Source organism: Lithobates pipiens, unplaced genomic scaffold, assembly GCF_037356315.1.
Source record: "Lithobates pipiens isolate NorthernLeopardFrog02 unplaced genomic scaffold, aLitPip1_a1.2 Scaffold_18, whole genome shotgun sequence".
NCBI classification, from domain to species: Eukaryota; Metazoa; Chordata; class Amphibia; order Anura; family Ranidae; genus Lithobates; species Lithobates pipiens.
Window position 1 is genome coordinate 86,712,074 of NW_027507758.1, and position 22,139 is coordinate 86,734,212.

The 22,139-nt window shown below is 48.1% G+C and overlaps 1 protein-coding gene across 2 annotated transcripts in view; it reads left to right on the plus strand.

The window, feature by feature from the left end:
• The window catches only part of LOC143987273 (17-beta-hydroxysteroid dehydrogenase type 6-like), an 87,476-nt gene that overhangs the window by 49,524 nt on the left and 15,813 nt on the right, over positions 1 to 22,139 (plus strand). The gene's annotated exons all lie outside the window — the stretch shown is intronic.

Below are 22,139 nucleotides of genomic sequence, written 5' to 3' on the forward strand. Positions count from 1 at the left end.
ACCTCCGACAGTGCTGGAGTCGCGGCTTTATGTATCGTGGGAGCAAAACGCTGTTGCTGTCAAGATAAATAAATCTGCGCTGCAGCAGAATGGCTTACCTGCTAAACAAATGATGGTTAACAATAAAACAAAGTAACATTACAGTATAACAGTAGGACTTACCATACCTGCAAAGCAAATACAAAAAAAAAAAATAGCAAAAAATAACACATTTAACACAATCTGTGCCTAAAATATATATATGCCGAAGCATGGGGGCATCCTCCTGCAAAAGGTAGGAGCAGATCGCTCCTCCACCCCTTATGCCCCCCATGCTTCGGCATATATGCTCTTTTTTAACTGTGGTGGTAAAATCACCTCCGACAGTGCTGGAGTCGCGGCTTTGCGTATCGTGGGAGCAAACGCTGTTGCTGTCAAGATAAATAAATCCACGCTACAGCTGAATGGTGTACCTGAAAACAAAAAATGGTTAACAATAAAACATTGCAGAATAGAATACAGTACAAAGGAGCAGAACAATAGAGAGAGAATAGAGAGAGAGAGAACAATAAAATGACAACTATTTTTGTTTTTTTTATTTTATATATATATATTTTTTTTTTTTACTTTTTTTTTTTTTAACACTTTTTTATGTAACTTTAACACTTCTGTTGTAACGTTTCCAGTGGTTTGGGTCTCTCAAAATGCGATGGCATCTTGGGAGACCCTGTGAACGTGTGCCTAGCCTGTGCAATGCTGTACCCTACTCTAAAACTCAACTAGTTCATGGTAGCGTTCAAAACATTCACCAATGCAAAGACCAGGATTGTCAGGACAGCGGGGACAATAATGACGGGTGTCACGCCTATATCCGCGCTTTCTGCAGACACGACATTTTCTTTGGGGGGCTCGTTGGGTAGGGGTACTCGGGAGGACATAAAGATAATGCCTCTCATGCAGCCGGCTTACTGCATCTGGTTGGGGAAGGTGAGGTGGAGCACCGCCTGGATACAGAAGGGCTCTGATGATATCCTCCTGGAATTTAAGGAAGGATCCAGTCCGTCCTGAAGCTTTGTGTAGCACATAAGCATTCAGCATAGCCAATTGGAATAAATAAACAGACACTTTTTTGTACCAGCGTCTGGCCTTACGGGCAACTAGATACGGCGCCAACAACTGGTCATTGAGGTCCACCCCTCCCATATTAAGGTTATATTTGTGGACACAGAGGGGTTTCTCCACAATACCAGTCGCCGTAGGAATTTGGACCGTCGTGTCTGCATGAAGGGAGGTAAGAACGAAAACATTCTTATTATCCCTCCATTTCATAGCGAGCAAATTATTACTGCGCAAGCAGGCTCTCTCCCCCAGCCTAAGACGGGACTCTACAAGCCGCTGGGGAAAGCCCCGGCGATTAGGTCGCACGGTGCCACATGCTCCAATCTGCTGATCAAACAAGTGACTAAACAGTGGCACGCTTGTGTAATAATTGTCCACGTACAAGTGGTACCCCTTTCCGAATAAGGGTGACACCATGTCCCACACTATCTTGCCAGCGCTTCCTATGTAGTCAGGGCAGTTCTCCGGCTCTACGTGACTATCTTTACCCTCATAAACCATAAAACTACGTGTATAGCCTGTGGCCCTGTCACAGAGCTTATACATCTTGACCCCGTATCTGGAACGCTTGTTGGGAACGTATTGTTTGAATGACAAGCGACCAGAAAACTTAATCAGGGACTCATCAACGCAGACAACTTGATGGGGAGTAAACAAGTCTGCAAAACGTTGGTTGAAGTGGTTTATGAGGGGCCGAATTTTGTAGAGCCGATCGTATTCAGGGTCTCCACGAGGACGACAGAGTTCATTGTCGCTGAAGTGCATGAACCGCAAAATCTGCTCGTATCGTGCCCTGGACATGGAAGCAGAGAACACGCGCATATGGTGAATTGGGTCAGTGGACCAATATGACCGCAACTCACTCTTTTTGGTTATGCCCATGTTGAGGGAGAGGCCCAGAAAGATCTTAAATTCGGAAACCGTAACTGGTTTCCATTGTCTGGCAAGGGCGGACTGGGGAACAGTGGCGATGTGTTGACCAGCGTACAAATTGGTTTGGTCCACAATAGATTTATAGAGATCTTCGGTGAAAAACAGTGAGTAAAAATCAAGTGTCGTAAAATCAACTGTTTCCACGTTAATGCCAGGTTGGCCAGTGAATGGGGGAAGTACGGGTTCTGCAGAAGTGGTGGGCACCCAATCAGGATTGGCGAATTCTGCAGGAAGGGCACTATGGGTACGACGGGCATGTCTTTGTCTTCGTCTTGGTGGCAGCGGGACACTAATTGTGCTTGCCACCTCGCCAGCTTGAACTGCACTTATGGGACTCGCCACGTCCCCACGTGCTACTGCAGTGCTGGATGTACGTCCAGGGTGTACTAGGCCGCTGGTGCTTGCCAGTTCACCAGAAGGATGAGCGGCTCTAGTACGTCTCTGCTCCATACGAGTGACCTGCGGTTCCTCCACCTGAACAACAGAAAACATTCGGGATCGGGTACACCTGCCCTTAACAGGGACCTCATCTCCGTCGCCAGAGCTATCTGTCATGGAGCCGCTGTCCTCTACAGGATCATATTCTGAGCCTGAATCTGACAGATGAGTGACGTCCTCTTCACTATCTGTCATGCTCAGAAACGTGTAGGCCTCTTCACTAGTGTACCTTCGCTTTGCCATTTTGGGCTCTAAATTTAGGGGTACACTAGTGAGACTCACAGGTAAAAAAAGCACCTAGGCTGTCAGCGACTGTATCAAAACGCTACAAAAAAAACTGTTAGCGATCGCAGGGATCAAGCCTGACTCTGCGAACGCTGCAGTTATGTGTGTTGTGTTTTGTAAGTGACAGTGATCGATCGATACTGCACTTGGGTGGGCTGGGCTGGGCTTGGCGGAGGGGCTAAATGCAGGTGCTAGCAGGTATCTGGGCTGATCCCGCTAACAATGCGTTTTGGGAAACCTAAAATGCTGGCAACGCTAATATAGATCTGATCAGATACTATATTACTAAGGGAGGTGTATGCTTTGCGCGTGGGTGTTAGCGGTACTGGCACTAACCTGACGCTGCCTGGGGCGACGCAGACCTTATCTGACCCTCAAACTTATATCACCCGCCGGGTGATCAGGGGGTTAAACCTTTATTAGGTAATAAATGGAGGGTGCCCTGAAACTATAAAAAAATAACTAACCAACCAGTGTCACCTGTAACAGTTATATGGTGATCACTGGTGAAAGGGTTAACTAGGGGGCAATCAGGGGGCTTTATGCGGTAGTATATGGGGGTCCCTGATGCTATAAAAAGCTGCGGCGAACCTAAATACTTACCTGCCTAACTAGCGTCACCTGTGACACTAATACAGCGATCAAAAAAACGATCGCTTATTAGTGATACTGGCGACGGGGGTGATCACGGGGTTAAACCTTTATTGGGGGGGTTAGGGGGGTATCCTAGAGCCAAAGGGGGCTAACCCTAACTGCCCTAACAGTTATTACAGTCACAAATGACACCAATGCAATAATAAAAAAAAAAAAAAAAATGCAATTGGTGTCACTGTGACTGGGGGTGCAGGGGTGATGGGGGGGTGATGGGGGGGTGAAGGGGGGTGAAAGTGTGCCTGGCGTGTTCTACTGTACGTGTAGTGTGTTGGTGCAACTCACTGATCCTCTCTCCTCGGTGCCGGAACAAAAAAGACCGACACGAGGAGAGATTACATCACTTCCTCTGCCTGTGTTTACATTACAGGAGAGGAAGTGATGTCATGCTGCACTTCCATTCGTCAGGAGCGATCGCGAGGGGGTGGCCATGAATGAATGGCCGCCCCCTCATCCCGGATCGCTCCTGAACGGATTCCGACCGCCGCTGGCACCGGGGGGGGATTCCGACCACCCGCGGGAAGGCAGGGACGTACATGTACGCCCATATGCCTGCCCGTGCCATTCTGTCGACATACATCGTCGTGCGGCGGTCGGCAACTGGTTAAAAAATATACAGTATTCAGGTACCACGTTTTCAGTGATCTGAATACTTTGAAGTGCAAAGGAGGGATTGGAGGTCTTTTAGACCCCCGATCCCTCCATAAAGAGTACCTAAAGTGAAACAATAAAAGTGTAATATTACTTAAAATTTCGGATCTGGTATGGATATTAAGGGGAACCCCGTGCCATTTAAAAAAAAAATGGTGTGGGGGGGTCCCCCTCAAAATCCATACCAGACCTGAACCCCGTGCCAAAATTAAAAAAAAATGGCATGGGGTCCCCCCAAAAATCCATATCAGGTTGTGAAGGTCTGCGGGCAGGGGCCTATCGGAATCTGGAGGGCTTATCGGAATCTAGAGGTTATGGAAACGGGGTGACCCTACCCCCCTCTGACAACAAGGAGAAAGCAATAGGAAAGTCCCCGTGCATCAGAGGGGTGGAAGGCTGAAGGAAGATGCCAGATGAGAAGAGCGGAGGAAGAAGAAGATGGAGAAGAAGACGGAGGAAGAAGATGAACACCGAAGGAAGACCAGAAGAAGGAAGATGGAAGAAGAAGCTGAGAAAGAAGAAGAAATTAATAAAGGACTTGTCAAAAAACGTCTCTTGTCTTTTTTTACTTTTTTGACACTTTTTTTGTGAAATGGTAGGGATACATTTGTACCCCATTACCAATTCACATGGGGGGTGGGATCTGGGGGTCCCCTTGTTAAAGGGGGCTTCCAGATTCTGATAAGACCCCCGTCCGCACACCCCCACAACCACCGGGCAAGGGTTGTGGGGAGGAGGCCCTTCTCCCCATCAACATGGGGACAAGGTGCTTTGGGGGGCTACCCCAAAGCACCCTCCCAATGTTGAGAGCATGTGGCCTGGTACAGTTCAGGAGGGGCGGGGCGCTCTCTTGTCCCCCCTCTTTTCCTGCGGCCTGCCAGGGTGCGTGCTTGGATAAGCGTCTGGTATGGATTTTGAGGGGGGGTCCCCCACCATTTTTTTAAACGTTCCCCTTAATATCCATACCAGGGGCCTGGTATGTAATTTAGGCGGACCCCCATGCATTTTTTTTTTTAATTTTGGTTTGGGGTTCCCCTGTGGGGAAACATGCATCCCTTTACAGGCATATTAGACACCCCCCAGGTACAAAATTTAAATTTAAATTTAAAGGCACTTTTATTGTTTCACTTTAAGCATTATTAAAATCACTGCTCCCGAAAAAACTCCAGTTTTTAAAACTTTTTTTGCATTGATACATGTCCCATGGGGCAGGACTCAGGTCCCCAAACATTTTTTATATTTCAATTCGTTTTTATTGAGTTTTCAAGATCAAACAGGAAGTTACAAAACATTTGTATAATAGACATTTGAGTGTTATTATCAAGCATAACGATACAGACAATCAAATTTGTGTTTATTGGGTACATTCATATATAAGTTTGTTTGCCTCCTACAGTGGTCACCATTCGGGGGGCGGCGCTCCTCCCACACCCAGCACCCCAATGGGAGATAACTGTGCCCTGGTGCGGAAAGCAGCGACCCCCCCCCCCCCCACGTGATCCGACCCCAATGAGACATCCTCCCCAGGGGGACATCCCACCCCCAGCAAACCTGCAGGTACCATGGGTCACTCTGTTTAGACAGTGCCCAGAAATTCAGATATACCACACAACACTGTTTATTACAATAATTCTGTTCACTTCCCATTTAGTAGTTTTCATTGGAAAATAGAGTAATAAGGGATAAATTATAAAGGGTAACATAAATAACAAAACTGAATAAACAATAACTAGTGCTGACTACCAATCACCTCTTCAGCACATCACCTTTCTTAAGTCTCTTATACTGATAGGCATATAGTTTCAGTTTACAGATCTAATAATGAAAATTCATTCAATCAATATTTCCAGTTTTCATTACATTTTTGGGTAGAGTCCTGATTAAGAGCCAGGATCTTTTTGCATTGTGCGGAGTTCTGTATTCTTTTAATAGTATCTGACACGTTAGGGGCTTTATTTGACTTCCACAAGTATGCAGTATTCATACGGGCAGCAGTGAGAATTTGGATGACCACAGTACGGAATTGTTTAGGGAAAGTTGCTATATTTAGATGAAGGAGGGCTAAGTCCGCTCTTGGAGAGATAAAAAAACCTGTAAATTTTGGTATGAGGGAGAATATGCTGTTCCAGAAGCTACATAAACATTTGCAAGACCAAAACATATGGTACATCGACCCAAACTCCCCACACTCTCTCCAACAGTTGGACTCTACAGAAGGAAAAATCCTGGACAGCCTAGAGGGAACTAGATAACTTCTATTAGTAATTTTCAGAAAGTTGTCCCAATGGTTGACACATCTTGTGGCTCCAAATGTTGCTTGCCTGGCCTTCCTCCAAACCCCAATACTAAAGGGAGATTTAAGATCTTTTTCCCACGTTAACATGTGAGTCGATTTAACGCTGACCTCTTTAGACTGTAAATATGCATAGTATCTGGAGATGCCTCCCCTTCTGTATGGGCTATTATTAAGCTCCTGCCACAACCCTGCGTTCACTTCTATATAGTCCATGGGTTTGTTTTTAATCAAGTGTTTGACTTGAAGAGTTTCATAGTGGTTGTAAGTCGGTAGTGTAGTGTTTAGGTCTTTAACAAACCTAACTCCCTTCTTCAACCAAGGGAGAACTTTAAGTGACGGGATTAGGTATTCTAAAACTGAAATCAGGGTCATAACCGCAAGGTAATCGTGTTTTGTACTCTGTAATTGGTGGGCTACATCCCAGGCCTGTACTGAAGCCCTAATGGTTGGTAGATTTGGCATATAAGTTTGGAGGCCCATTCTATTAGCCAGTAACAGGGAAGGAAGATCTCTCGACGTCGTGAAAGCTGCTTCAAGATCCACCCACAGTCTATCCGAAGGCCGATCAAACCATGAGTGGAGCTGCTCCATTAGTACTGCGGTATCGTAATGTTTTAGAACTGGGAGACCTATCCCCCTGTCTTGTTTTGGTTTCTGTAATGTTGAAAATTGAATTTTGGGGATCTTTCCTTGCCAGATAAATTTTTTTAGTAAAATGTTGATTTGTTTGAAAAAGCCAGGTGGAAGCGTGATAGGGACTGTCCTAAAGAGGTAAAGTATTTTGGGGAATGTTAGCGTCTTAAAAGCCGCTATGCGCCCTAACCAGTTGAGTTCATATTTTGCAATACGCTGGGTGTCTAGGGAAATGATTTGTATGAGCGGTTGGAAGTTGACCTTATATGTATTGGTAGAAGGAGTTGTCAGGATTATACCTAAACAGGGTAATTTGTTACGTTCCCACACATAGGGAATTTGTTTTTGAAGACTAACAAATTTTGGGGCTGTAATGTTAATTGGTAATATAGTGGATTTGGTTGTATTGAGCTTATAATAAGAGATCTTGCTAAATTTAGTGAGGGTGGATTGGACCGCAGGAAGAGATGACTCCAGATTGGTAAGGGTCAGCACCACATCATCCGCAATCATCTTTCAGAAGGGTTGAGACATCGCCATATATCATAAAGATCTTCCTTATGTAACAGTTGCTGTAGGGTGGTGTGTTTATGTGAGGTAGCGGTGGTGTCCATCCAAGCATCAACTATTGCATTGAAGTCTCCACAGATGAGAAGTGTCCCTTTGCACACCTGTCGAATACTCTTTAGTAATTCATGCACGAATGCAATTTGATGCGTATTGGGAGATTTATACGTTCACTAGTGTGTAAGTGGCATATTGATGTCGCACACCAAAATAAGATACCTCCCATTTTGGTCTGGGATACAAAGGTGCAAAGTAAAGGCTACTGAATTCTTTACCGCAATCAAAGTTCCCCTTTTCTTAACAGATGCATTAGAAGTAAATATGTACGGGAACAATTTATGTGTGCACTTGGGAGGTTTAGGTCTCCTGTATACACAGAGCATCGCCTTTTAGTGCTTTTGCCTCCTGCCACATTGCTTTTCCTTTGAATGGACTATTGAGGCCATGGGCATTCAATGAAATAAGGTTAAGAGACATTGGGTAGAAGGCAAGAAATTGAGTACCTAGTAGCTAGGAATTTTTCATTCTTCCGCCAACAACAGATGTTTAGGATGTGCAGCGTGGGCTTTGGGTGGTTCCCGAGAACACGGATGAAGATGAAAGTGTCAGCATAAGAACTTAAAAATAAAAAGAATAAAAAACAGCAAAAAAAACAAAATGTGACAAAAGGTATAAAAAGAACAGTAGTAGCAGTGGTAACTGCTAATGCAACTGGGGGGTAACTGCTCAACTGAGCCACGGGGTTCCTGGATTCAATACTAGTGCACTGTCCCTTCACAGTGGGTGTCATGATCAGTCAGGATTTGTATTCCAGAGCGGGGCAATTTTTGGTGGTGAGGAGCTTTTTGGGGTTGATTGGTCTGCTGGTAGTAGTCCCCATGTTTCCGCCATTTGCAAACCTGATTCCACCTTAAATACAGTGTGGGTCTTGCCCTTCCAAGTAACCAGCAATTTAGCAGGGAAGCCCCAACGGTAGACCACCCCGTTGTTTCTGTACAGCTTGTGAGTGGGACCAGCTTGCTACGGGCGTGCATGGTGTATTTTGAGAGGTCAGCAAACAGTTTAATGCCCATGTAGGGTTCTGGTAGATTGGGATCCTTTCTGACTCTCAACATAAGTTCCTCCTTTACATGGAAAAAATGTATACGGGCAATTACATCCCTGGGTACTTTCTCTGGAAGAAAGGATGGCCTGGATAGTCTAGGTGCTCTGTCCACCACTATTTCTGCTTTAGGCACTTCAGGTAGGAGTGAGGCAATCATTTGTTGAATGAAACCACGTAGCTCAGCGAGAGGGGCCTTCTCATCCACTCCTCTAAACTTAATATTGTTCCTCCTGAAACGGTCTTCCAAGTCCACGAGCTTGGATTTGATAGTAAGCATTTCATCCTCAGCCTCGTTATGTGCGTCTACTAGTTCATTATGTGCCACTGCAAAGTCCCCCATTTTTTGTTCCACGTGCTGCACTCTTTCCCCCAAGCCATCTATATCTCTCTTGATATGAGTGATCACTGACATCATGTCTTTATGCAAAGACCCTCTTAGGGACACCAACATGTCCTTCATTGTTTTGTCAGACAGGGGCTGCCCCACAGTGGGGTAATCATCTATGCATTCAATTAACTCCCTGGTGGAGTCCTCTGACAAGTCCCCTTGGCCCTTCTCACCTGTATAGTGATGACGAGGAGATGTCTTGGGGTTCATCTTGAGGGGGCTACCGCTCGGGGATTCCCTGGGTGAAGCGCGGCTCTCCCCTCCGCTGTGCAAACTGAGCGGTGTGCTGTGTCTGGACGGAGAGCGCGTCTGCTCCCGCCCGGCGCCATCTTTAGAGGAGCAGGCCTCCGCACTTCGGAAATAGGTAGTAAGTTTCCGTGGACCAGAGGAGGGTTTGCGCTTCCCCATGTTGTTCGGTAGAGTATCCTGGTTGCTCTGGCGTTCGGAGAATACGATTGTGCCAGTGTAGATGCTGCTTATGACCGGGAACCGCCGTGAGTCTCAGGAGCTCTCCTCTCACGCGGCCATCTCCTTCGGCTGCCGGCTGCCGGCTCCGCCCCCCCCAAACATTTTTTATGACAATGCCATGCATACTTTAAAATTAGTACTTTTGATTTTTAAAGTTCGTGTCCCATAGATTTTAACGGTGTTCGAACAAAGCTTTTGCCTGTTCGCATGTTCTGGATGTGAACCGAATGGGGGGGGGGGGGGGGGGGGGGTGTTCGACCCATCCATAAGACTGCCATTTTTCTAGCCAACGTCAGCCCACACTAGGGAATGCACTATTACCTAGTCTTTTGTCATCTAAACAATGCCAACCCATCTGGCTCTCCTATCCTGGAAATTTCCCTTGTAACACAAAAACCTGTAGGTACTGTAATTTGTGTCTTTTGGGTATAGTGTGTGTTGCCACAACCACAGATGAAGAGTTCATTGTACAGCAGTACACAAACTAAGTAATTTACCTGATCACCTGTATTTCATGCAGCCTCCAATATGTAGGTTGTACCACACGTCCTTTGAGAGCCCGTATAGCAGAACATTACTGTGACACAAATAACTCAAATGCTAGAAATATTTTGAATGCAACATGTCACTTTAGGGAATGTCATCAGGGTGATCTTTCCTCATTTCCCTTCAGAGGAATAGAATGGTTGTCTCACTCGCCCAGATGAGGTGACAGGGAGAGAAGGCTACTGGGGAGAGAAGCATGGTGGATTTTTAGATTAAAAACGGAGTTAAAGGTAACAGGTAAAAGGGGTTAAACCTGAGGTGGGATCTGGACTTGCACTTAGATTAAGAATGCCTCTCCCAGAGCCTCCTCTCTCCCTTTTTCCTTTCTCTCTTCTGTTTTTTTTTTTCACATACATGAATTATTATTTTCATCTTTTTTATTTAATGTTTTTTTTAATTTTATGGTGTGATTTCTTAGCATATGTCTATACGTGTATGAATGTATGCACGCGTGTGTACATGCGCATATTATCACTACAAGGTGTGTGAAAATGAGTGGCATACACATGGATCATCCTATATGCATTGCAGCTGATTCTCTTTTTTTTGGATAATTGCCTGCGGTCAATTAACCAGTTGCCGACCGCCGCACGACGATGTACGTCGACAGCATGGCACGGGCAGGCATATGGGCGTACCTGTACGTCCCTGCCTTCCCGCGGGTCGGGGGCCCGATCGGGCCCCCTGCCCGGTGCCTGCGGCGGTCGGTTTTCGTCCGGGAGCGATCCGGGACGAGGGGGCGGCCATTCATTCATGGCCACCCCCTCGCGATCGCTCCCGACGAATAGAAATCCCCCGTGACATCACTTCCTCTCCTGTAATGTAAACACAGGAGAGGAAGTGATGTATTCTCTCCTCCGTGTCGGTATTTTTCGTTCCGACACGGAGGAGAGCGGATCGGTGAGTTGCACCAACACTCTACATACACAGTAGAACATGCCAGGCACACTCACACCCCCCCGATCACCCCCCCAATTACCCCTGCCCCCCAGTCACAGTGACACCAATGTCATTTTTTTTTTTTTTTTTGCATTGGTGTCATTTGTGACTGTAATAACTGTTAGGGCAGTTAGGGTTAGCCCCCTTTAGTTCTAATGTACCCCCCTAACCCCCCCAATAAAGGTTTAACCCCGTGATCACCCCCCGTCGCCAGTGTCACTAAGGCTGGGTTCACATTGCAGCGGTTTATGAGAACGAATGTGATTCGCACCGCACTGCAGTGCAAATCACATCCGATCTCTGTGCGATTCGAGTTCAGCCATTCGCCGCACCCGCCACACCCGCCGCACCCGCCGCAAATTCGCACGGGACCCTTTTTTTGGCCCGCAGCAGAATCGGATCGCATGGGTGTTCACACCATGCGATCCGAGTTTGCAGATCGCACTGTGATATGCGAACTGATCTGGGGGTGTCAGTAACATTTCACTGACACTCCCAGCAGTTCGCATAGGGCAGTGTGAACTGCCGCCGGGAGGCATGCGATGCGGGAACCCGCCGCGGATTCGTGGCGTTTCCGCATCGCTCCAGTGTGAACCCAGCCTAATAAGCGATCGTTTTTCTGATCGCTGTATTAGTGTCACAGGTGACGCTAGTTAGGCAGGTAGGTATTTAGGTTCGCCGCAGCTTTTTATAGCGCCAGGGACCCCCATATACTACCGCATAAAGCCCCCTGATTGCCCCCTAGTTAACCCTTTCACCAGTGATCACCATATAACTGTTACAGGTGACGCTGGTTGGTTAGTTATTTTTTTATAGTTTCAGGGCACCCGCCATTTATTACCTAATAAAGGTTTAACCCCCTGATCACCCGGCGGGTGTCATTTGTGACTAATAACTGTTAGGGCAGTTAGGGTTAGCCCCCTTTAGTTCTAAGGTACCCCCTAACCCCCCCAATAAAGGTTTAACCCCGTGATCACCCCCCGTCGCCAGTGTCACTAAGGCTGGGTTCACATTGCAGCGGTTTATGAGAACGGATGTGATTCGCACCGCACTGCAGTGCAAATCACATCCGATCTCTGTGCGATTCGAGTTCAGCTATACAGATAGTATGGCTGAATTCGTGTCGCACCCGCCGCCCCCGCCGCAAACTCGCACGGGACCCTTTTTTTGGTCCGCAGCAGAATTGGATCGCATGGGTGTTCACACCATGCGATCCAAGTTTGCAGATCGCACTGCGATATGCGAACTGATCTGGGGGTGTCATTAACATTTCACTGACACTCCCAGCAGTTCGCATAGGGCAGTGTGAACTGCCGCCGGGAGGCATGCAATGCGGGAACCCGCCGCGCATTCGTGGCGTTCCCGCATCGCTCCAGTGTGAACCCAGCCTAATAAGCGATCGTTTTTCTGATCGCTGTATTAGTGTCACAGGTGACGCTAGTTAGGCAGGTAGGTATTTAGGTTCGCCGCAGCTTTTTATAGCGCCAGGGACCCCCATATACTACCGCATAAAGCCCCCTGATTGCCCCCTAGTTAACCCTTTCACCAGTGATCACCATATAACTGTTACAGGTGACGCTGGTTGGTTAGTTATTTTTTTATAGTTTCAGGGCACCCGCCATTTATTACCTAGTCTCACTAGTGTACCCCTAAATTTAGGGGTGTCTACTTTCCAAAATTGAGTCATTTGGGGGGGGTTTGTGCCATCTTGGCATTTTATGGCCTTCAAAACTGTAACGCCCTTAGAAAGCCTGAAGGCGGTGCTTGGTTTTCGGGGCCCCGTACGCGGCTAGGCTCCCAAAAAGTCCCACATATGTGGTATCCCCGTACTCAGGAGAAGCAGCAGAATTTATTTTGGGGTGTTATTTCACATATGCCCATGGCATGCGTGAGCAATATATCATTTAGTGACAACTTTGTGAAAAAAAAAAAAAAAAAAAAGTTTGTAATTTGCCCGCAACTTGTGGCAAAATATAAAATATTCCATGGACTCAACATGCCTCTCAGCAAATAGCTTGGGGTGTCTACTTTCTAAAATGGGGTGATTTGTGGGGGTTTTGTGCCATCTTGGCATTTTATGGCCTTCAAAACTGTAATAGGTAGTGAGAAGTGAACTCAAAAATTTACGCCCTTAGAAAGCCTGAAGGCGGTGCTTGGTTTTCGGGGCCCCGTACGCGGCTAGGCTCCCAAAAAGTCCCACATATGTGGTATCCCCGTACTCAGGAGAAGCAGCAGAATTTATTTTGGGGTGTCATTTCACATATGCCCATGACATGCATGAGCAATATATCATTTAGTGACAACTTTGTGAAAAAAAAAAAAAAAAAAAAAAGTTTGTAATTTTCCCGCAACTTGTGGCAAAATATAAAATATTCCATGAACTCAACATGCCTCTCAGCAAATAGCTTGGGGTGTCTACTTTCTAAAATGGGGTGATTTGTGGGGGTTTTGTGCCATCTTGGCATTTTATGGCCTTCAAAACTGTAATAGGTAGTGAGAAGTGAACTCAAAAATTTACGCCCTTAGAAAGCCTGAAGGCGGTGCTTGGTTTTCGGGGCCCCGTACGCGGCTAGGCTCCCAAAAAGTCCCACATATGTGGTATCCCCGTACTCAGGAGAAGCAGCAGAATTTATTTTGGGGTGTCATTTCACATATGCCCATAGCATGTGTGAGCAATATATCATTTAGTGACAACTTTGTGTAAAAAAAAAAAATATATATTTTTTTTGTCATTATTCAATCGCTTGAGGCAAAAAAATAAAATATTCAATGGGCTCAACATGCCTCTTATCAATTTCCTTAGGGGGTCTACTTTCCAAAATGGGGTCATTTGGGGGGGTTTTGTACTGCCCTGCCAATTTAGCACCTCAAGAAATGAGATAGGCAGTCGTAAACTAAAAGCTGCGTAAATTCCAGAAAACGTACCTTAGTTTGTAGATGTGACAACTTTTGCGCAAACCAATAAATATACAATTATTGACTTTTTTTTACCAAAGACATGTGGCTGAATACATTTTGGCCTAAATGTATGACTAAAATTGAGTTTATTGGATTTTTCTAATAACAAAAAGTAGAAAATATCATTTTTTTCAAAATTTGCGGTCTTTTTACGTTTATATCGCAAAAAATAAAAATCGCAGAGGCAATCAAATACCATCAAAAGAAAGCTCTATTTGTGGGAAGAAAAGGACGCAAATTTTGTTTGGGTACAACATTGCATGACCGCGCAATTACCAGTTAAAGCAGCGCAGTGCCAAAGTGTAAAAAGACCTCTGGTCATTTACCAGCAAAATGGTCCGGTCTGAAAGTGGTTAAGACAATCAATGGGTGGAGCTTGTGATCTTTAGGGCTACTATTTATTTCAAAGTTTTATGTCTGTAATGTGGTTATGACTAAGGCCTTATAGTCTGAAATGCGCCAACTGACTTAATCTGCATTTGTTCACTGTGGCTATTCAATAAAATTTAAGAAATTTTAAGAACAACAACCGGAGTGCGGATAATTTTTTCCACATACTTTCCTCTGTGCTACACTTCTAAACTCCTTCCCCAGATGCTTCCATTACCTCTATTTGTGCCTGTATCATATCCTGTGCATGCTGCTTTTTCTCCACATTAAAATTATGCTTTTTAAATCGAGGATCTAGAACTGTTGCAATGCAGTACAGAGGGTTGGACTCAGTGTCTTGAAACTGGTTGTTAACGGCCTCTAGTAGAGTGGTTTTAGCAGTTTTTACGCCATGGTTTGTTTCTACCTCTTTTCCTAGCAGATGCTTCAGTGTAGCAATCAAGGGAATAACTTTGGCAATGGAAGCATTAATTGAGCTTATTTCTTTTGTTAACTGTTCAAATGGAGATAGAAGAGACAAACTATTTTCAAATAACATCCACTGATGTGCACTCAGTGTTGCTGGCAGCTCGTAATCTGCAATGTATGCAGCTAAAACATGCTTTTGTTCGAAAAGACTTTGCAGCATATAGTAGGTACTGTTCCAACAAGTGGCTACATCTTGCTGTAGTCGTTTCAGTGGCATTCCAAACTGTATCCGCAAAGCTTGTAATCTGGAATAAGCAAGCTGAGAATGCTTAAAGTGACCCACAATTTTTCTTCCTTTTGATACGATATCAGATATGGTGCGCTGACTCAGCAATCCTTCATTCACAGCCAATTGTAACGTGTGTGCCATGACCAGGTAGCCAGATACCTTACTACGCCAATCCATACATGTACACCCCTTTTATACCTTTTCTTATAAAAAATGACACAGACACCTGCTGGATGTAAATGGCCTTTCCAGGCCTTTATTTAAACAATAAACCAAACTAAAACTTTTTCTTTAAAACTTCTGTAACCATTTTATTTTACCATATATTTTCTTGTAACCAAAACCAGCTCATCAGATAAACAGTTGTTGATCCCTGACGACCCCATTTCAACTTGAGCCTGTAATCCCAACTTTTTATGGCATTCGTCCCCAGCCGCCAACTTGCCTCGGGGACTTACCAATTGACCACAGACCCCCAACTTATTAGCCCGTCAGTCTGGCCAGCCGCCAGACCACCCGGGAGGACTCCATACCCATGATGGGTCCTAACTTTACCAAAACCTAATTTGGAACAGATAGATTGCATACCAGCCGTCAAGGACCCTACCGCCACAGCAGCACAAGAGTGACACCTCACCCTTGTGCCTGCCGCCACACCTGCAGAGCCCTGCCAATGCCATCTTCCAAACCCAAAGCCCACAGGTCAATCCCGATTGGGTTAAGGTGGACACCATCCCCCCGTAAATACCTCCACGTCTCCACTTCCAACTCCCAATGCCTCACCACAATACCACCATTCCGGGCAACAAACCTCCCCACCTCTTTGTTCACCTTAATCCGGGCCCTATTAATCTTCTCACAAGACCGGGCCCCCCTCCAAGACATGCGGGCCACAATATCGGACCACACAATAATCATGTCCGGGAAGGCAGTACGAAGCCTGAGGAAGTCCCACCGTATGTCTTTAATGATGTTGCGCATCGGCCTGACAACCAAGTCATTACCTCCCACATGTAGGACCAGTACGTCCGGTGCCCGATCCAGGCCCGCATAGCGATGAACCTCTGACACCACCCTGTGCCACATCAGTCCCGGGATGCCAATCCATCGAACCCGGCCTTCATCCCTGGACAGTCTGAGTTGCCTGCCGTCCGGCCGTACATCCGCCCGTCTAGCCCCCCAGAACACAAAAGAATGTCCCAAAATCCAAATGAGACATCCCGGCTCTGAAATGACATAACCAAAAATTAACCAACCCAACCCAAAACAACCAAAAACATATAGTCGACCACTCCAATGACCATACGTCCACCCCTTTTACACGAGGTGCGGTCGCACATAAAGCCGATACCTCCGAGACTCCCACCTCCCAATTTGCTTAATAACCTCTTCCGGCAATCCCCATCTAGCTGCCTCCGTGGCTGCCCCTATCCGGAAGGAATGAGCAGCATACTCTCCCGGAGACAAACCCCCGCTCCGCAAACACTTCCTCAACACTGCCGTAAATTGAAACCGCGAAAGGCACGAACCATCCGCATGCATGAATAACACCCCGTCCCGGTCCGGGCGAACCTCCAAATAAACCCTTAAAGCCTCCACCGGACAAAAACTAGGGTCCGTCCCCCGAAACAATGTTACCCGCACCCCTCTACCCAACTGGTCCGTTTTGGACTTCCTGACCAAAATCACCACCGAAGAAGGGGCCCATGAAACGTCACCCCTCCCCAAACCCCCCGGAGCTGTTTTAGATGGCGACACCAATTCTCCTATCCGAAACGCCCCAAAAAATGCCACCAGGAAAGCAGCTCGGAAAAGTAGTTGTTCAAAAACCAGAGAACACACTTCCCGGACGTGGCTCAACAAAATACCCAAAACTTCAAAAGAAATCGGGCGCCGCAAATCCCGTTTTGCCGCCCCTTTTCTAAAACCCCTCAACGCCTTTTTAACTAAAAAATTCTTAGTCACATCCGCCAACCCCTTACATTGAAACAAAAAGGCCAAAGCCGACATTTTCTTGCTGACTGCCGAGCCCGACACCCCAGACACATAATTGTAACAGATAAAACCCAATACCCACCGCAGCAGCTCAGCCGGGCCCTCCGACCCCCCAACCTCACCCAACCAGTTCGACCATTCCCTCCACACTGCATTATAAGCCGCTCGAGTACCTGCACTCAACGACTGCTGAATCAGTCCTCCGATGATTCCAACGCAATCCCCCACATCTCTGGAGGGCACGGGTCCCCGCGTCTGTTCGCGTCCGGAGCCATTCTGCGAAAGTCCTCCCACTGGAAACGAGACAGAGCATCCGCCAACTTATTCTCAATCCCAGGGATATGCACCGCATAAACAAACGCATTAATCCGTAAACAACTGAGTACCAACCTCCTTAACAACCTAACCACCGGGGGGGAGGAGGCCGAAACATTATTTATGGCCACCACCACTCCCATGTTATCACAATGGAAGCGCACTTTTTTATCCCGGAGCTTGTCCCCCCACAATTCCACTGCCAGAACTATGGGAAAAAGCTCCAGTAACGCCAGGTTAGTTAAAAACCCCGCCTCCCTCCAAGAGTCCGGCCATGGTTCGGCACTCCATTGCCCCTGGCAATAAGCTCCATAACCTGCCGAACCCGCTGCGTCAGTAAACAAAACCAAATCAGCGTTGCTGACCGGTCCCTCCTGCACAATCGCTCTCCCATTAAACTCCACCAGGAACACCCCCCATACACCCAGATCATCCCGTAAGTCTCTGGACAACCGCACAAAATGAGTGGGCACCTTCACCCCTGCTGTGGCTGCCGCCAGTCTCCTGCAAAAAATTCTCCCCATAGGCATAATCCTGCAAGCAAAATTCAATTTGCCCAGGAGCGATTGCAATTCCTTCAACCTGAGTTTTCGTTTTCCCCGCGCTGCGACCACCTCCTGCCGCAGCGCCACCACCTTCTCCTCAGGCAACCTACATTCCATGGCCATGGAATCAATCGTGATTCCCAAAAACACTATCTCCGACCTGGGACCCTCCGTCTTCTCCCTCGCCAAGGGAACCCCAAACCGTTCGGCCAAATGTTGCAACGTCCCCAGCAGTATCCCGCAGCCGCGGGATCCTGGCGGCCCTACACACAGGAAGTCATCCAGGTAATGTATGACCGAGTTGACTCCCGCCGTCTCCCGTACAGCCCATTCAAAAAACGAACTGAACAGCTCAAAAAGTGCACACGAGATAGAACATCCCATGGGCAAGCAGCGATCGACAAAATACGACCCCTGCCAGCAACAACCCAACAAGCGCATACTCCCTGGATGTACCGGCAACAAACGAAATGCCGCCTCTACATCCGTTTTAGCCAAAAGAGCCCCCCTGCCATACTTTCTCACCCACGCTATCGCTGCATCAAATGATGTATAAGTAACCGCACAAGCTTGCGGGTCAATACCATCATTTACCGATCCGCCCCTGGGGTAAGACAGGTGGTGAATCATCCTGAATTGCCCCGGTTCCTTCTTCGGAACAACCCCCAAAGGCGAGACCACCAGATCCGCCATCGGAGGGGCAAGAAATGGGCCGGCCATCCGGCCCAACGCCACCTCCTTAGCCAATTTTGCTGACACCACGTGTTCATGCAGCAAAGCCGACCTTAAATTCTTGGCCAGCGGGGGAACCTCCCTCAACGCACTCGGAATCCTAAACCCATCCCGAAAACCAGCCTCCAACAACCCCGCCGCCGCACGATCAGGATACCTACTTAGGAAAGGAAGCATCCTTTCCAGCCTCACCGGCGTCATCCCTTTTTCCAGCGAAATCTCCAGTACGACCTTTGCCCTGTCTGAAACAACGTGCGAAGGGGTGCCCTCCACTGCATCCCGAACACTCGTGCTTGTAACGACAGGCGTTACCAAACTTGCACGTCCCGTCGTTAAATTGCCAGCAGACCCCCTTCTTTTTTGGGGCCAGCGATCCCGCTGAGGCGGCGGCGCCGGCCCCCCCTGGAAAAAACTGTCCCGGGGCCCGGGCCGAAGTCATCAACTTCATCCACAGGCTGATGTCCTTGTGGTCCCACCTAATGGACGTCCGTACCGCTTTGCGTTGACGAAACTGTTCGTCATAACGTAACCAGGCCAAGCCCCCATAAACCCTGTGCGCCTCACTAATGGCCTCCAGGTAACAGAACAACGCCGAACAATTCTCCGGCGCCTTTTCCCCAATCACGCTAGCTAAAATCGCAAACGCTTGCAGCCAATTCGCAAACGTGCGCGGAATAAGCCTATATCTCCTCTTCTCCTCCTCTTCTTTCTTGCTCTCATCAGGCTTGACCCTGTCCAAATTAAATTTCTCCAACGGCAACAACGAGAAGATCTCCACAAACTCGTCCTTCCAAATCTTCTCCCTCACCTCCTTCTTCAAATGCGCCCCTAACGGTCCCTCGAAGCACACATAAACTTCGCTCCTCGCCGCATCTGCCAAGCGAATCTTTTCAGCATCCTTGTCTTTGTCCACCGCAGCCCCACTTGGTCCCTCGCCGTCCTTCCGCGCCAGCACCTCCCTCTCTGTCTGCGTCTCCGCTGCCACCCCACCCACCGACAACCCCAACCCGGAGGGGACAGCCGTCCCCAGCTCTACTCGGGGCGTGCACCGGCCCCGAGTCGCCCTGCAGGCTGCGCAGCAGCTCTTTCAACACCACCAACAACTCCCCCCCCCCCCTTTGCCCCCCCCACCCCTGCATCCCCCCCACTCACCCCCGCAAGAAACCCCCCCACAGACCCCAAGGACTTACCGGGCTGCTGTTGCCTGGAAGGCTCTCCAGCCGCTGCCCCTACTGCCGCCGCCGGATCGCACTCGTCCTCCTGCAGCTCTCCCTCTTCCATGCTGCTGTCCTCCGTCAGTGTCCTGACCCTCGGGGGCCTCTGCGCTGGCATGCCAGACGGCCCAGGCCGCTCCCGACCGGTTTCCTGTCGTTGTACATGGCGGCCGCCATGTTTTTTGTTTACTAGGACATCACTTCCGGTCGCGCCGACCTCACTTCCGCCGACGTCATCGGCGTGCGCCGCGCCGAGCGCGCGCGCGCTGTTCCTCCGCTGGCCCTCCCTCCTAGGCACAGAAACATGCCCGGAGGCGTGGCCACCCGACTGCCGCTCTGCATCTTCTAATGGGCCCCCCCCCGAAGCTAAGATGGCGCCCACACGTGGCAGGCCAACGGCCGCCTCCGGGACAAGGCCGGCGCCCGAGGACCCCACTCTCCCCCGTCGAGCGGCCCCCCCGACCGGAGCATCGCCAGGGGGAACCACTGGAACCACCAACGATCGCGCGGTCCTGGAGGTGGCCTGAGGCAGGATCCGGTGAGTGACCCCCCTCCCTCTGGGACTCAGCCGTGGACGGGGATTCCTCCCAGGCCCCCCACTAGACGACCGGGGTGTCTGCTTAGCAGGGGGGCCTGAAGGGGCCCAACTGGGGCTCCCAAGCCGACGCTGAGTACGGGGGGCAATGTCAGGGCTAAGGCGCACAGGGGGCCGAGACCTCCTTGCCCGTGTCGAGGGTACCCCATCTGCGGAAGGTCCCTGCCCTACCCCCTGAAGGGTGGCCGCAATTTGGCTTTGTAACCAGTCTGCGCCATGCTGTTCTGCGGCTGATCGAAGCTGGGCCCAAAGCTGCTCTAACCCACTCATCTTTTCCAGGTAGCTGATCCTGAACGTTCCTCCTGACCTGCTGCTCCAGACTGCTGACCCTCCTAGACTCACGTGCCTTCACATCAACTCTACTCCACCCCCTCTTACACCATCCTCCAATCAGGTAAGCCTTGTAACATTCTTAACCCCTCGTACCATTCCCCTGCGTAAGCCTTGCACCCTGTCATGTATGTCCTACGCTTACGTTGCACTACAGCTACGTACATGTCTTACAAGGTATGCTTTTAAGTTCACTGTCCTTCATTGTTTCGCACATTATCTTGGACAATCAAATGCACTTTACACTTCTCAATGTGCCAAGTGTCAAGCATGGTTTTTAGACCCCTTTCACACCAGGGCATTTTGCAGGCACTATAGAGTTAGAAATAGTGCCTGCAATCCGCCCTAAAAAAGCTGCGCCATTGTTTGTAGTGTGAAAGCCTGAGGGCTTTCACACTACAGCGGTGCGCTGGCAGGACTCTTTGGAGTGGTGAAGGAGCGGTGTGTTTACCGCTCCTGCCCATTGAAATCAATGGGGCAGCGCTGTAATACCGCCGGCAAAACGCTGCTATTGCGGCATATTGCCTGCGGTTTTAACCCTTTCTCGGCTGCCAGTGGGGGGTAAAAGCACCCCGCTAGTGGCCGAAATGTGCCGCAAATCCGGTGTTAAAACGCCGCTAAAAATAGCGGCGTTTTACCGCCCACGCTATGGGTGGTGTACTGTGAAAGGGGTCTCAAAGCGTCATATGTAGGCATATTTTTTACTTATGTATTCTTTATTATTTACATTACAGCAGACTCCAGATATTTCAGTTTTGATTTAGAGGACAGGGAGTTTGCAGGTTCCCTCTCCCCTTCAATGTATTGAACACAGGTATGCTCTACACAAGGGACACTGACACAGGTGTTTCGTCAGATTAGGCGACCCGTAAGAATGTGTACATCTTGCTACACCCTGTACTCCTCCATAGTAAGGATAGGATACACTGAGAAGGGGGAAAGTGGACATCTTGTTACATTTTTGTTTTGCATTTTATACTTATTTTTAACAGTAAAGTGAGTTTATATATTGAAATACTGCACTTACAATTCCGAATGACTGTTTAGATGTTGTATTTTAAAAACAGCAAACTTCTGTCAGATTAGCAAATTTTTGAGATGAGCAGGCTTGCCGCTGCTTTTAAAATCCAACATCTAACCAGGGAGAAGGAGTTATAAGTACTATATTTCACTATATAAACTCACTTTACTGTTAAACATAAGTGTAAAATAAGTGTAAAATGTAAAACTCTGGTGGGTGTAACAAGAGGGGTGTAGCAAGAGGGCAGCGAAGGAACGTCACTTCTGTTCCAAAATCTGACAGGTTGGCCAATCTGATGAAACAATGGCTTATCACACTACCTCCGCTTCCTGGTTTTAGAAGTACACAT